Genomic DNA, 12,150 nt, shown 5'->3' with positions numbered 1-12,150 from the left:
CCTATGCATTTACTTGTGCCGGTCAGTAACGGAGAGTTTCTGACAGCTGGGTCACGATCTAAAACGTCGGATCATGGGTTGTCACCGACTCGGACATGGGTCGAGCCCACGTCTCTCCACGCGGCTGCGCCTATATAAGTGTGAGACGTCTCCTAACCCTAGCCGTCACACGAAACAGATCGCATCTCTGTCGCCACGCCCACGCCCACTGTCGTTCCTTTGATGCTGCTGCCGCCAGCGACTCCATCCCGTCCACCGCGTAGACGGTTGACGGGAGAGCAGGTCTCCGAAACCCCGCCTCTCCGGGTCCTATACGGGAGAGGGGCGATTAGGTTTTTGGGAAGCGACTACGCGACTGCTCGCCTCTGTTCGTCTGCTTCCTCTACGTCCGTGTCGTCGTCTTCATCACCATGTCTCAGTCCGACTCCGACCGTCTCGCCGCCGAGAAGCTCGAAGCCGACAAGAAGGCCGCCGAGGACGCCGCCGCTGCCGCCACCGCCACCGCGGCTTCTGCTTGGCCTACTGGAGGGTATAACTCGTTTATCCCGCTTCTATTGAATTCTGTTTTAGCCATGCTAGTGTTAACGTAGATCTGTGTGCAATTAGCGTAGTATGTACTTGCATGATTGAATATCAGTATGTGGTTATTTCTATCAATACCATGCTTGTGATTTTTTTTTGATTAAATTAATCAAAAAATTACCTATTTACTCAACATATTTTGGTGATGAATACTGGTGTATAGTAGAAAATAGGAATAAAGTGCTCCCCCCGCACGCATCTTGACGCGCACAATGGATGACGGATTTGTTGCCGCTAGGTAGCGTCATCGCGCAAAATGACTTTGCGAATATCATGCTCGCCCATTCTGTTAAACTTCGGCGGAATTGTTAGCGCGCGTATCAGATTAGGAGGATCATAGGCGACATGGAAAAGAGAGGAGAAATTACGGGACAGGATGCATGGGATACCGTTAATCCGTGGCCCGGATGCTGGCTAAACCTGCAATTCTCCCTGCTGTTCTTACTGATCTGCCTGCCCGTGACAAAGCAAATATAACTCGCTGTCCCCCCGCCGCTGTGTGTTTGTTTAAGCGCGTGCGCACGCTCTGTGATTAATGCCACTGTCTTGTGATGACATAATTGTCCACATCCATGCTTGCCATTAAAGCTGTAGTATCATCTCTCTCTTTCTGTGTCAAGTTGATCTGTGTCTCCTTAATTGCGAGTCAGCCGGACCTGGAATAGCAAGCGTGCATGCACGTCTACGTGTCGACGGTGGAGCTGATCTGATTGCGGCGTCTAGCTAGGGTTAATTTGGATCTACCCATTGATTGACAGATTAACTCCATACGATTCAGTGCTGGTTTAATTCGGAGGAACAGACCCACGTGCCACTCTCGGTCTGCCATTTACAGCGATCTCGATTTGCTGTACTAGCACGGGTCAGTAGATCAGAATCTGAAAATCCCGTCGAACAAGACGTGATAGCATATAGGCCAAAAGCCCCGGCCAGCTTAAGCATATAATCTCATGTTGTTAGTGTAGTAGCTGCTGCTAACGCTGGACGAACTCTGTTACTGCAGGGGTACTACGCACGGCAGTCAAAATCTATACCGGTCGATTTACTGCATGGTTGTTTGGTCGGGCAATAGCACTCATTAGCTGGAGACCCGGCTCCAGCGGAGTACGTGTACGTATGCCCTAGTCAACTTGGCAGGCATATCCCTTGGCTAATGCTCGATCGACCAGGGATTTAGGCAATTAATGGCATGCGTGCCCCAGCCCAACCCAACCAGGGTTTCTCAATCTCAACTAGGAGTAGTACTAATCCGCGCACGTGGAGTTCATTAATGAGCTTGGGGGACCAACTAAGTGGCCGCTCGAGCACATAGATAATCTATTTACCGATCGATTTCGGCAGTTGGCCGGACGGGTGCAACCAGATCGATCGACTACCCGATTTAAGTTAGTATACTGGGCTCTCTTCTAGGATCCTCCCATGCAAGCATGTTGCACTCTGGAAATAGGATTCTCACATCGCCATGGCACCGTCCTAATACAGTATCAAGCTAGCTGCTGGAGGAGACTGTCGAGCTGACCGCCTGAGAGTTAACAAACCGAAGCGTGCGTGCGTGCGTGCGAGCCAATCGTTCTGTCTGCTGCGCACCACACGTACGCGCGCAGGTGTGACCGTGCGGGCCGGCCGGATCCACCAATTCGTTTGTCTGCACACGTGCATGTACGCTTGCTCGGCCGGGTAGGTCACGCGTAGACTGGCCATGGGTCTTTTACCCTGTTCCGGCGAATGGAAGGAGATAGTATACGGTATACTACTCTCCATAAGTTGGTGGAATGTACCTAGAGACTAGTAGATAATGCATGAGCATACGTGTTCTGCTTTGCACCACTGTTGCCGAGGTTCTTTAGCCGTAGCTAGGGCATTGAACCTTGGCCTAGATCACATTGCCATATCTCGAACTAGCAGCCCCCAAGCTGGCTAGCAAGTCGCAAGGCTCTTTTACAAAAGAGAGCATTGGGATTATGTGCCAACGCACCTGGTGCAAGAGCCTTGTCACCCATGGTCGCAGGTGAGTGAATGGAAATTGCATCCAAACCTCCATGCTCACGAGGGCGAGAGTTGGCTTGGCCCAAACTGTGGCGGTGAGGGTATCGTGGCCCTCGTTGTCCCAAGAGAAGCCACCTTCGAAAGCACCTGGAAGCAGTGATTTGGTGCTCGAGCTTAGCTGCTCCTGAAATCGCTACCGTCCGCTGCTGTGTTGGGATGGTAGAAAATAGGTCTGCCGTGTGAGAGAGCGAACGCAGGAAAATTAGAATACGCGATGTATACCTGCGTGAACAGTGCGTACGAGCGGGCCCTACAAGTAGCGCTGAACGCCCGCCAGCCCTGTTCCGTTGCCGATCCGTGCCTTGGGTTCTCATCTGAGATCTGAGCCGTCGTCCAGTCCGTCGGAACATGACGTTTGATAGTAGTCGAGTTGCGAGCCGTCGCGCAGATTCGACATTCCGTTTCGAATTTATGCGGCTCCTGGGTGGATTGGTGAGGAGTTAGTGGCCGAACAATCTCCTAGACCGGGACTGGACGTCGCTAACATCGCCATTGTCGTGCACCTCGCCGGCGCCCGCAAGATCTTCTACGGGCTCATCTTCGCCTGCGCCGAGCGCTGGGAACCCGACCATCGTAGGCGCCTACATGGTCTTCTAAGAGCCCATCTTCGCCTGCGTCAAGCGCTGGGAACCCGGCCGTCGTCAGCGCCTACAAGGTCTTCTACGGGCTCATCTTGGCCTACGTCGAGTGCTGGGAACCTGGCAATGGTCGGCGCCTACAAGATCTTCTAGGGGTCCATCTTTGCCTGCTGGGAACCTGCCTGGTGGCCTGATAGCGGCTTCGTCTTGGTACTTCCGCCTGGGTCCGTTCGCCCTGAGGGCGCTCCGGCGGCATTCATGTGCCTGATCACTGTTGACATTGGTCACCATAGCGATGTCATCCTTCGGCATCATCATTGCCTCGTCAGACTCATGGGCGCGCTCTCAGTGCTGCTACTTCACTTGCAAATGTACATCATCAAGCGATGATAAGTGGCTCTGCCACACGTGCGTTCATGTGCCTGACCAGTGACCACGACACATCCATGGTGACCATGATGTCCCTGTATGCGAACTCGGCATCCTCGCCGTCCACCTTACACAGCCCTGGGTCCGCCATCTCCCCGGCGCCCTTCACCGTCACCACGTCGCCCCTAGCACCCTCAAGGCATGCACGTGTTCCGCCACAAGGAGCTCCTAGTTGAACGGCTCGAGCGTTATCTACACGTCCTAAGGGAGCAGCAGTTCGAGCGTGGGCGACCAAGTACATGGCGAACTGCGTGGCTCAACGGCAACGAGGTCGTCGAGGTGTCCGCTGCTCTTCTTTGACGTCTGCAGGCCCAACGCTCGCCCTGACCGAGTCGTAGCACTGCGATGCGCACTTCACCGGGACTCCACCTGTTGCCCTTGAACGCCCCGAGCATGCTGGAGAACCGATTGGGGCTCCAGATCTTGAGCATGGCGAGATTTCACGGTAGCCGATGACAGACTGATTAGAGTTTGTGCTTTCGTTAGGGCGAAAAGGCTCAACATAGCTCAGGTATGGGTCTGGGCCTTCGAACAAACGTCTGTACCGGGAGTGAATAGACGGTATCTACCGTAATAAATTCAGTGAAGCAATTTCTATTCAATGGTGCATACAGTGGGGATACATCAGTTATACGAGAAAGAGCAGCAATCCCAAGGTGACTGGACGATAGAGATATAGAGAGCATATGAGCCCGGGCTCAGAAACGAATTTTCCCGTCAGTAGAGGCTTTATACCAATGAATCTAGTGTGCGCAAGATGAAGTTGGGATCTATATTACTTTTTTTGACAAAGGGTAATATATTGACATCAAGACAATATCAATTACACCCGGTCCCTAGAAAACCTAGCCGAGACATGGAGCACACGGCCAAAAAAGACAAAAAGAAGAAACAAAAATAAAGAAAGCTGACACAGCCAACAACTTACGACACACCAACAAGAACTTCATCCACCGTCCTTGACAACACATGAGCTACGAGAAAGATTTTCCGAAAACAATACCTTCAAGAGAGTAAAGACGCGCAAGCACCGCCATTGCGGGTCCAATCATTGCAGGTCAGATCTTGGTTTCCATCCCAGAGAGTACGTCCAACTCAATGCCTTCAACACCGACACGACGTGTAAACCGTTATTGCCAGGCACAAACATCAAAGGTCAGACCTAGGATTCTTCGCCCGGAGCTCGAGACACAGTGCTCAACACCACCAAGCCGAAGTCACTGTGTGTTGCCGTCACCCCCTTGTTGGAAGATGATGAAGCATCATGGAAGGACACCAACATACCACAGGAACGAAAAATTGAAATCCAAAACTTTCCATGTCGTACACGTGGTCCAGGCCAATAATGGAAGATGAGTGCAAGTACGCTCAGCTTCAAGATTTGAATAATCCAGCGTGTACGTGCATTTTTATTTGTTTGACAAAAAGCTCCTAACACGTTAACATGTCGAATCTGTACTTTGGATGAGATTTTAAATTGGTGCATACCATGGCCAGTTTGGGGCTTTCCCGAAATGACAACTGCATTTTCAAATTGTTTCAAGTACAGTTTGTACTTCGAGATAAGATTTAGAACAAGAGGGAAGAAGCATACTTTTCCGTAACTCATTGGCCAAGTTGTCAGTTGTCACCAATTCTATGTACTAGTGTTTCAAGCGCCCTAGCTAGTACGCTACTCTGTCCTGACTCTCATGGGAGAAAGAAAATGGTAGACCTATGGATGAGCTGTGACTTGATTAGCTGCTAATTAGAGGGCGAGTGAGCATGAAATTACTACAATAATTGGTGCCCTTGGTGGCAGGAGACTAACATGGTCACTTATGCTTATTCTTAAATTCTTATTTACTAGTAAACGTGCACGTGCAACGCACGTCTATAATATAGAGAATAAGTAGCGAAGTTCATCTATTAAGACGGCGTTTGTCAGTTTGATGCCGGGTGAAAACACCAACAATGGTATTAGGAGTTCGTCTTATAGTCTGAGTTTGATCTTTTGACCTCTTCTAGGATGGTTGTCCAAAATCACAGGATATAAGAGTTCACCGTTGTGTTCATCACTTCTCATAGTTTCTACTTCTCACCGTATCATCATTCAGTTCCGAGTCCACTAAAATGGTAAATAATTTTGTTCTAAAGTGTGTCCTATGCTCCTGCCAAATACAAAGTAGTAATCAGATATAGTAATCAGAATTAATTATAGAAGAATAGTCTAATATGTTGTCCAAAATCGCAGGATATAAGAGTTCACCATTGTGTCCATCACTTTCATAGTTTCTACTTCTCAGCATATCATCATTCAATTCCGAGTCCACTAAAATGGTAGATAATTTTGTTCTAAAGTGTGTCCTATGCTCCTGCCAAATACATAGTAGTAATCAGAATTACCCAAAATATAGTAATCGGAATTAATTATAGAAGAATAGTCTAATATGCTTTTGCCAAGTATTAATCAGAATTAGTCCACAAAGAACATGGGTGGGGATTCTGAGTGAAATACATGCTCAAAATAGTCAAATGAAACATTCCTATCCAGAAGTTTGACATCCATAAACCCCAATATAATCCACCTACGTGACTACAAAATTTTGATTAGACATTTTAATTTGATGAAATGAAAGATAAATAAACATGAATAATTAAATTGCTTTATGGTGTTTCAGCTGAAACACACACATGGTGGGCAGCCTGACCGAAACTAACACACTCACTATACCAATGCCCAATCCCATTCACGTTCCCTCCTGCTGCTTTCCTCCATCGCTAGCGAGCTTGCTGCCACAATCATCACTCTCCCACCAGCAAATTGCTGAAGATATGAGATTTACTGAAATTTTTGTGATTTCTCACTGAATGATAAATCAAGTTCTATTTCCACTGCTTCTACAGATCAGAACAAAGGCAGATATTGAATACTCATGCTTCTGGGTATTCTATTGAATCTCAATTGTCAATAACTAATCTTTAGAAGGAAAAATATATATGGAGAAAGAAAATTGCGGGTTCTTAAGCTAGATCCATCGATATTCTCACTGGCCGCCACAACTTTCTCTTGCTAGCGGGATATGTTGTGCTTCTTTAGATACTCCGCTTTCTTCTTATCAGATGGTCATGGCATATCAGTATCTACTCTGTAACTTCTCGTCAGATTGCGTTTCTGTGAACTGATGGTTAGTAATTACTCCGTTATCGGCTCCAGATTTTAGCCTAACAATGGAGGCAATGAAGTTAGTTATGAGTATTAGATGTTTGGGACAAATAGCAACAGTACAAGGTTAGTCCCTGCGAATTGACTGACCTTTTGCCATGTGTTTACATTTGCATATATGTTGCACGTGGTAAAATATCAACCAAATAATTCTGAGATGACATGGTTAGATTAAAGACAAACTATATAAGGTAAGATGAAGTACATGGATTAATATTTTGCCTTGTGTTTGTCGCATATTTAAAAGGGACATGCTGAACCGACCCAGGGATGGGAGGATGATTTCGCCGCAGTTTTCTTAGCCTAGTGGGCTTTCAATTCTGTTTCAAGGTATTCTCTCTACTTCAAGGTATTCTTTTTCAAGGTATTCTCACAACCCACCAAAATGAATAAAATCCAGTATAATAAAGATGCTACAATTGTTTTTCAGACTCAATGATATGGAGATGTTACTGACAAACTGCAAACTTATCACCCCATAGTAATTTAACTACAACCGTAGTAATTAGAGGACAAGTTCCTACCCAACCTATCACCCCCATACATACTACAAACTTTGTTCAAAATACATACTGCCGACTGACAACCATCCAATACTCCTAGTCTTATACATACTGCACACTCTCGTAAACGAAACCCTCATTAAAACAATACATCAACCAGCAATATATTTTGGTCCAGTGATGCTGAAGACTGAACACCCCCATCCTGAAGGAAGTGACCGAACTAAGTAGAGTTTATTGTTTTCAATTTAAGTTTGTGCATAGACCAACTAATGTTGCTGCTGACCTGCGTGCAAAAAATGCTTTGCCTGAGCGGCAATGGTGTGCCAGGATAAATATGAATCCTAGCTTCATTTTCAGCCTTTAGTATGACTATAACTATGTACTTATCAGTAATGAAAAGCTCCTGGTTCGGAAAAAGGTGCACGTGCATGAAACAAGGATCTAGCAAAACAAACATTTAAATACTGTCAATTCTTCAAACAGAATAAAAATAAGCAGATGGAGCAGCACATCTCCGTTTCTAAGAAGTACACAAGCTACAAATTTCATATTCAGGAAAGAGGAACCAAGACATAACCAAGAAAAAGAAAACATAGGATCCATAAACGTAAGATTCTGTGAATTGATGAGGCAGCACTAACCTCATCAAAGCTTTTCCCATCATGAATGGCCTGTTCGTGTCTCTCTTCCCTGAACCGTTTAAAGAGTTGTTCTTGTATATGATTGCTAAGCACGGCCCTTGGCAGATCTTTAGTCCCAAGAACAACACTTCAGGGCAAGTACATTTTTGCTTCTTTAGAATCACCCCTTTTGAAATTAAAAAGGGCACAAATCTGATGCTTCCAGCGTTCACATTTGTCACACATAACCCACCTTAGAGCCAATCAATTAGAACAAATTAGCATGAACAAAAAAAGTTTAGAGAATTCAAGTATGAAGGTTAGCCTTAGGAAATTGATTACCTTTCCACCTGAATCGTGCAACTGCGAGTCTCATTGTAACACAGGATACAGAAATTGTGGCAAATCTCAGTAGCAGCAGCAGTATAGTATGATGCATTTTGTTTTGTCCGAGCAACACAAGGACAACAATAAATTGGTGGAGGCTCAAAATAAAGCTTATCTACTTTGCAAAGAAACTTCTTGATAGAACATGTTGCCTTCATGCCTCTTTTCATATCATCAATGACTGAATGATCATAATTTCCTTGATCCTCATAATTGAATGTTGTGTGTCACTGGACTCACACCCTGGCTAACACAGCAACAACATCATCAGGTCATTAGCAGCAAGAAACAACGTCGGTATACAACAAAGCATAGCAGCATATTACAAGATACAAGCGCAAAGCAGCAGCAGGCCATCAGCGACAAGCACCCACACAAGACACACACAAACACACACGCAGCAAGCAGGGCGGGAGGACCGGAGAACAGATACCTTGACGGTGATGGGATTCCTGGCGGCTGCCGCGAAGTTGACTCGTGGTGGTGATGGAGGTGAGTCGAGACGGCGACCAGGGCGACTTCACGCGACGGCTAGCGAACCCAGGCGGCAGCGGCACTTGTTGGCGCAGCACGGTGATGGTTTACAGCGGATGTATACAAAGTACTTGGCGATCTTCTCCGTGGTGAGTGCGACACCAACCCCTGCACGTTGATGAGGAGATAAGAGCGGTGGAGGGCAGGGCGGCCAGCAGGGAGGAGACCTGCGGTGAAGGGCGGCGAAGGTGGCGGTGACCTGCGGCGAAGGGCGGCGAAGGGCGGCGAAGGGGCGGCGGCTCGGCGACCTACGGGCCGCGGCGAAGGGCGGCGAAGGGGCGGCGGCTCGGCGACCTGCGGGCCGCGGCGAAGGGTGGCTCCGGCGGCGGCTGGGGGACCTGCGGGCCGCGGCGAAGGGCGGCTCCGACGGCGGCTCGGCGACCTACGACCCGCGCCTGGCTGTGGGAGGAACGGCGCTGAGACGCGAGGTCGTGCGGGAGGAACGGCGCGGGGCGTCAGGTCGTGGGGGCGTGGCGAGAGGTCGTGCGAACAATTGTTTTTAGCGATCGGGCTTAATTGCGTGGTTTGTTGCCAGGATTAAGGGCCATCAGATTTTTTTGATGGACGGGTCTGATTGTTTGGTTCTCCACCCTCTCTTTTCTTTTTTATAGGGATAGTAGATTATGGCCTCTTTGATTGGCAGAATTCTAAAAGCGCAGGAATAGAAATAACATGGGAATTGAATGACATGCATATTCAAATCCTATAGGTTTTTCTTTGTTTAATTGTGCCAACAAAAAAACAAAGGAATAAATTTCTAAGAGATTCTAGTAGATGCTACAATTTCTATTAAATCAAATTTATAGGTTTGTTAAGATAAATTCCTTTGGGATTCAATCCTACTAATGAAACAACTAATTTACGGAAAATTCCAAGGATTCTATTTTACCGAAATTCCTATGAAAATCATTCGAATCAAAGAGACCCTAAATTATTATGTGGGTGTATCAAGTTGATATTGTTGCAATCCATTTTAAAGAATGGGCCTGTTTGATTCACTTGATTTTAGAAAGTACAAGTGTAAGAAAAACTAGGATTGCATAAATGTCCACTTGAATCATGCATTATTGAATTCCAAAAAAGTTAGTTTTATTGAACCACATGAGGAACTAAAAGTATTTATAAGGGGTTTGAGTTAATGGAAAAAATTCTTTTGAAATGTAGTCGAGTGGGATTTTTTGAGAATATTCTCATAGGATTGTTTCCAATAAAAAAATATTCATATGAATCAATCATCGGACGGGAAAAATCCTAAGGTTATGTTCCTCTTTTTTTAGGGGGTGTGAATCTTGAATCGAAGAGGCCCTTAACATTGGAGTTTGCTTTTGCGGGAGAACTGAATCAGAATTACTCACACATATGCCACATGCATATACCTATTGTATTTTTCATCAAGTTGGATTAATTCCGTAGCATGGAGAATTTTTTACAAACAAGGAATTGTTTCTAACAAAGAAAAGGTAAGCCCTAATTAACTGTGGTGGTTAGTCTGATTTGTACCCTTAACAATAAACCATTGGAAAACATAGACCAATCTTTGGTCAAGAGTCTTTGGTAGTTTATTATTACCAGTAAATAAACAACATCCATCAACCTCCCGTCCGCCTCCCCCCTAGCGATCCCCTCCACCTCCCGTCCGCCTCCCCTTCCCTCCAGATCCCATCCGATCTCCTCCGCCTCCCGTCCGCCCCCCTCCCCTCTGCCTCCCCTCCCGCCGCCGCCGGATCCCGGTTGGGCAAAGCCCGTGTGGGGAGATGATGGCCGCGGCGGGGCGTCCCTCCGTCGTGGCTTGGAGTCGTGGCTGTGATGGTTGATCTCGAGCGGGCGCCTCGGGACGACGTGTGTGTGGCCATGGCACCGGTCACGCAGCGATGTGACCTCCTCTACCTTTGGCTGTCTTCATCGTCGGTCCAAAGGGATCTGGTCGGTGGGTGTTGCCTCGCGGTGGCTGCCCGGCGGCGGATCAACTGGAGGAGGAGATGGTGGCATAGCTGCTGAAATGGGTGAGGATGTCACCATTGTCGATGGCGCCCGTGGGTGTCGTTTTCCTTGTTGGAGGCGATGGTGGGGCGTCCCTCGCTCCATTGTTTCCGGGGGAAACCTCAGATCTGGAGGAGGCTACCATTGACGGCGGCGCTGATACGTCTCTGTCGTATCTATAATTTTTGATTGTTTCATGCCAATATTATACAACTTCCATATACTTTTGACAACAATTTATATGATTTATTGGACTAACCTATTGATCCAGTGCCCAATGGCAGTTCCTTTTTTTGCATGTTTTTTGTTTCACGGAATATCCATATCAAACGAAGTCCAAAGCGATAAAATTTATGGAGAATTATTTTGGAATATATGTGATTTTTGGGACTTGGAATCAATGCAAACGGGGGCTCATAGCCACCACAAGACACCTGGGCGCGCCCAGGGCCCAGGCGCACCGTGGTGGGTTGTGCTCACCTCGTACGTCAGTTGGAGCTCTACTTCGGGCGCAAGGAAGCTTATATCCGGGGGGGGAATCGTGTTAAAATTTCAGCGCAATCGAAGTTACGGATCTCCTGAAATATAAGAAACGGTTTCGGCCAGATCTGGGGGACGCGAAACAGAAGATAACAGAGAGAGAGATCCAATCTCGGCGCGGGGGGGGGGGGGGGGGGGGCTCTCGCCCCTCCACTGCCATGGAGGTCATGGAACAGAGGGGAAACCCTCCTCCCATCTACGGGGGAGGCCAAGGAAGAAGAAGCAGGAGGGGGCTCTCTCCCCCTCTATCCCGGTGGTGCCGGAGTGCCGCCGGGGCTAGGATCGTGATGGCGATCTACATCAACAATCTTGCTACCGTCAACACCAACTTTCTCCCCCTCTATGCAGTGGTGTAACACCTCTTTTCCCCGTTGTAATCTCTACTTAAACATGGTGCTCAATGTTGGGGAACGTAGTAATTTCAAAAAAATTCCTACGCACACGCAAGATCATGGTGATGCATAGCAACGAAAGGGGAGAGTGTTGTCCACGTACCCTCGTAGACCGAAAGTGGAAGCGTTATGACAACGCGGTTGATGTAGTCCTACGTCTTCACGATCGACCGATCCTCAGTACCGAACGTACAGCGCCTCCGTGTTCAGCACACGTTCAGCTCGGTGACGTCCCGTGAACTCACGATCTAGTAGAGCTTCGGGGAAGAGCTTTGTCAGCACGACGGCGTGATGACGGTGTTGATGAAGTTACCAACGCAGGGCTTCGCCTAGGCACCTCTACGATATGAC

The 12,150-nt window shown here is 47.6% G+C and overlaps 1 long non-coding RNA gene across 2 annotated transcripts; it reads right to left on the bottom strand.

Annotated features, from left to right (window-relative positions):
- Nucleotides 1-4,437: 4,437 nt before the first annotated feature.
- LOC123141687 (uncharacterized) lies at nt 4,438-9,348 on the bottom strand. Of its 2 annotated transcripts, none has more exons than XR_006470398.1 (6): nt 9,087-9,348; nt 8,787-8,995; nt 8,309-8,600; nt 7,988-8,219; nt 5,884-5,989; nt 4,438-5,785 (listed from the first exon to the last, which is right to left on the bottom strand). It is a non-coding gene; the product is annotated as an uncharacterized lncRNA (long non-coding RNA). The 2 variants fall into 2 exon arrangements; XR_006470397.1 differs by having other exon boundaries at nt 8,309-8,596.
- Between the last annotated feature and the right edge of the window lie 2,802 nt (nt 9,349-12,150).

Source organism: Triticum aestivum, chromosome 6D, assembly GCF_018294505.1.
Source record: "Triticum aestivum cultivar Chinese Spring chromosome 6D, IWGSC CS RefSeq v2.1, whole genome shotgun sequence".
NCBI lineage: Eukaryota > Viridiplantae > Streptophyta > Magnoliopsida > Poales > Poaceae > Triticum > Triticum aestivum.
Note: the sequence above shows the minus strand (reverse complement) of the source record. Positions and strands in the feature narration are given on the sequence as shown.